Source organism: Medicago sativa, chromosome 5 (genome assembly GCF_051527215.1).
Source record: "Medicago sativa cultivar Bolivia chromosome 5, Bolivia_mono, whole genome shotgun sequence".
Taxonomy (NCBI): Eukaryota; Viridiplantae; Streptophyta; class Magnoliopsida; order Fabales; family Fabaceae; genus Medicago; species Medicago sativa.
Genome location: NC_140753.1, coordinates 37,132,831 through 37,138,274, shown reverse-complemented (window position 1 = coordinate 37,138,274; position 5,444 = coordinate 37,132,831). Strand labels below are relative to the sequence as shown.

Here is a 5,444-nt window from a genome sequence, read left to right as displayed (position 1 = left end):
TATGAATACAGATTATGGGTAGCCCAAATTTATAGGTACCCAAACCATACTCGAGTTTTCGTATTCTTTTTTCTCTTTGCCTTTGTTGCATCCTCGCATGTTTATGCCACTGATCTCTATTTGATGCTTGAGTTCAAGTTAACATATCGAGATTTTTATCTTTGATTTTTTCCAAAAAAAATTCGGTGCAATTGAAAGATATTTAATATGTCGTGATTAATTTTCAATTGAAATTTGTGCTTAAATTTTTGAAGACATATCAACTACTGAAGACTCACACATCGAAGGATCTGCTAGCTGTTAAAAATCTAATTCAATGGCGCCCGAAAAAAGTTATTTGCATCAATCGAAACATCCATTCGATGCTAATTATCGTAAGTTTTCTCTTTTCTTTTTCTTGATTTATTATCATACATGCATGAGGAAAAAAAATCAAAAGAATAATATATATAAAAAAATTATCATTGGATTACAACATTGACTTTGTGATATTGAAAAGATTGTCATTCGATAATAGCGTTATAATGGATATTCATGGCGCACATAGTATGATATATGTGTCTAACTTGTTGGATAAATATGATATTTGTATGATATATTTAAGATGCCGGTAACTGATTAACATAAACTCAACCAATAAGACATTAATCATGATTTTTAAATGTCGTTTAACTAGATGTGTTATGCATTGGATTTTCAAGTATACTTTCATTTCTGAACAATGATGTAATTGACAATCTTGTAGGTACTAATTAGAACAAGTTTTCATTACTCGATGTGCACGTTCATTAATATTTATAGATTATATTATATTTGCTTCCTCTAATTTTATTTCTAAACAGCATTTGAAGCAGTGTTGAATCACTCATGGCAACCTGTGGAACTCATAAAAATTGAGTCTGGGAAAACTACCGTAAATTTCATCCATGCACAAAATATTCATAGTCATTTGTTATCGGACATTCGGATACGATCAAGAAAAGCTACTTCGGTTGATTGCTCCAGTTTTGAATACAATAAAAATTCACGTGAATTTAGCCCAGTAAATTCAATATTCTTACTTATATATAGTTTTATTAAACTACGTTTCTTACTCTCATTCTTCTATATACATTTATTTATTATTCTTTAGTTTATTGATATTTATATTTTTTGTAAATTGTAGATGTCGACTGATGCTAGAGTGAATTGCATACACAAAAAACCTCACAAATATAATAAATGTTCGTGTCGATTTCATGTAAAGTTTTATGATGATCAAGGTTCACTTGGCACAGAAATAAAAACTCTGAAGAAAGAGGATAATGTGATTGGAATTGAGAAAATTTTCATCCTCCAAAAACTTCAACGAAATAACTGTGAAGGATCGTTACGAGAAAATGATTGTCAGAAGTTAATTCTTTTAGGTGGGATTCATCGGAAGACCGCTCTTCATTGCCACAATCTAGGTTACTTTCCGGGAAGTTTTTGTCTGATCTTTCCTGGTTTGTTACCGCGTCATCTTTAAAGGTTTCATATGTCATAAGATCGGTTCAAAACAAGATTGTGTATGAAGTTATGGGCAATGATCCTAATATTAGTGGTCCTATGAATATTTTGAACTTCAAATCCTGTGATGATGGTAAGAGTGGTCCAAAGGTTAATAAGGAAAATCAGTTGATTGGTGCTAAAGAAAAGAACGTTGTTGATGTGTTAAATCATGAGCCATACAATGAGTCTCCATTATCATGTGATGAAGAAGGTGGTTATATTGTTTCTTCGGGACATGTTAACAATTTCTGCACGAAGAATCTTAAGAGAAGGCGGTTCTGTAAGGAGCATATGGATTCGATAACTTTATTGGAAGCGATACACTCCAAAGAAGGTGTTCAAAAGAAAACGACAAACAGTATCGATGATCATGAAGAACAGGATCATAGAGGCGGTAGAACGTTAAATGCTGATACCTGCGAGGAAGTAATTGATGCTTACATGGATAATTTTGATAGCCTACCATCTGAGGAAGATCCAACTATCAGTGAAGAAAGATAGTTTGAGCAGGAGAAAGAAAACGTATTGGAAAGCGGTGGTGAGGTAGAAAATCCTGATGATTTGACTGACATATGGAAAGAAATAGATACAACTTTGACATCAAGTTATCTTCTTGATGGAAATGAGGTGTGTGACTGAAATTTGGTTTCCCATCTCTTGTCTTTTACTTGTCATGTGATATCATGTTTTTTAGTTTACTTTTGATATCCTATCTGTATAAAATGTTTTACACTGTCAACAAAATCATAGTCGGTCATATAATTGACCGTTGAACCATTTATGGTTGAAGTCAAATATGTTTAATGATATGACAATTATGATTTATAGGCAGTGTACAGAAGTTTTACACTCGCAATATATGATTTAAATACTTTTTTTTTGGTTTTATCTTCTATTTTAAGGCTCAAGGCTCATTATGTTCAACTCTTAAATACCATAGCAGGGTGCAAATGCTGACGAGGTTTTAGCTGACACAAATAAAGAATCCAAGCAAACATGTGAACATGATTATCGATTGGATGAACAAATTGGAATATACTGCCGTACATGCGGCTTTGTGAAAACTGAGAAACGATACATTTCTGAACCCATTGTAAGTCAAGTAAAAACTTAAGAATAATCTATGCATGTTTGAACTCACAATGAATTTGATAAAATCACAGTGCGCCACTGCGATTTTCTAAAAGTTACACTTTGAAACTTCACAAAATCACTATGCAACTATGATTTTACCAGATCCACCATGATTTCAAACTTGTAATTATACATGTAACTTTAGTTCCTTATTTGGTTGGATATGTTTTCTATTGATGTTAACTATATTCTCATTTTGCTTGTTACACGTTTTCTCATTTGGTTGTCTAATTTATATCCAATGGTAAGTGGAAAGGCTAAAATGGTACGAACAGAAGAAACAATGCAGTGAACATACGAAACAAGTTGATGAAGATGATAATAATGATATGTTTTCAACTGATGCTACTGATCTTGGTGAACCAATATCCAAAGAAAATGACAGTGTTTGGGAATTGATTCCTGAACTCAAAGAAAACATGCATTCACACCAGAAAAAAGCTTTTCAATTTCTTTGGAAAAACATTGCAGGGTCTATGGAGCAATCACACATGAAAGAAAAATCTGACACAACTGGTGGTTGTGTTATATCTCATGCTCCTGGAGCTGAAAAACCTTTCTCATAATCTCTTTTCTTGTAAGTTATTTGAAATTATTTCCAGAGAAAAGACCATTAGTCATAGCTCCAAAGACCACACTCTACACATGGCAAAAAGAGTTCGAAAAATGGAATATTCCCATGTCGGTGTATCTTATCCACAACTGTCGAAGCCAGAGACATTTGACGACACCAAAATCAATGGTTCTACCTGGAGTTCCAAATTCTAATGGTATCAAGCATGATTTGGATTGTATACAAAAGATCAAAAGCTGGAATTCACACCCTATTGTTCTTGTCATGGGTTATTCTTCATTTTTAGCCTTAATGAGAACAGAAGATAAAAAAAAATCACACAGAAAGCGCATGGCTAAAGCATTGAGGGAAAGTCCTGGACTCTTGATACTTGATGAGGGACACAATCCTAGAAGTACCACATCAAAGTTGAGGAAGTGCTTAATGGATCCTAGAAGTACCACATCAAAGTTGAGGAAGTGCTTAATGGATCTACCAGCAGCATTGAGAATTTTACTTTCTGGCACTTTGTTTCAAAACAATTTTGGGGAATACTTCAACACTCTCTGTTTAGCCAGACCAAAATTTATTCACGAAGTTCTGGAAGAGTTAGATTCTAAGTACAAAAGAGGCAAACTAGAGGAGGAAGCGCCTCATTTACTAGAGGCACGCGCGAGAAAATTCTTCTTGGAGAACATTGAAAAGAAAATTAACTCAAATATTGATGCGGAAAAAATGAAGGGTGTAGATGTGTTTCGAAAAATCACAAATGGTTTTATAGATGTTTATGACAGTGCAAGTTCTTCTGATACTCTTCCTGGTTTGCAAATATATACATTGCTCATGAATGCATCCACTGAACAACACGAGATTGTGCAGAAACTGCAAAAGAAAATGGCGGGTTGTACTGGTTACTCTCTCGAGGTTGAGCTTTTGATAACACTCGGGTCAATACACCCATGGTTGATCAAAACAGCAGAAACATGTGCAGCTAAGTTTTTCTCCGGTGAAGAGTTGAAAAAACTAGACGAAAACAAATTTGGTTTGAGAAAAGGTTCCAAAGTAAGATTTGTTTTGAGCCTAATCTCACGTGTGATGAGTAAGGAAAAGATACTTATCTTCTGTCACAACCTTGCACCCGTGAGGTTTTTAGTAGAGTTATTTGAGAATCATTTTCAGTGGAAAAATGGTAAAGAGATTCTGCAACTAACTGGTGAACAAGACTTCTTTGAAAGAACAAATGTGATAGATAAATTTGAAGATCGTTGTGGCGATTCAAAGATACTTCTTGCTTCAATCAATGCTTGTGTTGAAGGTATCAGTTTAACAGTAGCTTCAAGAGTGATATTTTTGGATTCTGAGTGGAATCCTTCAAAAACAAAGGAAGCCATTGCACGCGCTTTTCGACCTGGTCAGGAGAAAATGGTTTATGTATATCACTTGTTGATGACTGGATCAATGGAGGAAGATAAGTATAGAAGAACTACTTGGAAAGAGTGGGTTTCTTGCATGATTTTCAGTGAGGAGCTAGTTGAAGATCCTTCCAAATGGCAAGCTGAGAAGATTGGAGATGATATACTCAGGGAGATGGTTGAAGAGGACAAGTCTAAACTTATTCATATGGTTATGAAGAATGAAAAGACTTCAACAAGCTAGTCAAAGGTAACAAATAAAATTGATATTCTGCATTCTTTTCTTTTTTTTTCTTGGGTGAAACTTTTTATTTGCTCAAACTTTTTATCACACCTAATACTATTGTCTATACTATTTCTATCTTAAGGACTATTTAAGTATATGATTATAAATATCAAATTAAAGTATATGTAATAAGCTAAAGGAACACAACAGATGGAGTAATAACCAAGTTGGTCCAACCCAAATCACTTTCACCAAAACAATCTCTTTGCCATGCAAACACTTCACTTCACGATCCTCAATCTTAACTAGCCAAGTCTCAACGGTCAAATTATCTCTTACTTCCAAATCATCCACTTGAATCACATGAGACGCATCATACACATACTTCCGCAACTGAGACACATGAAACACATCATGAAGATTCGACAAAGACGGTGGTAACGCAATCCGATACGCTACAACCCCAACCATCTCAATAATCTCAAATGGTCCAACAAAACGAGGAGTCAACTTCCGACACTTCAAAGTACGTCCAACACCGGTTAGATGATTCACTCTCAAAAACACGTGATCACCAACCTAAAACTCA

The 5,444-nt window shown here is 34.5% G+C and overlaps 1 pseudogene; it reads left to right on the top strand.

The window, feature by feature from the left end:
- Positions 1-316: 316 nt before the first annotated feature.
- LOC146922094 (SNF2 domain-containing protein CLASSY 1-like) lies at positions 317-4,873 on the top strand (annotated as a pseudogene).
- Positions 4,874-5,444: the final 571 nt, after the last annotated feature.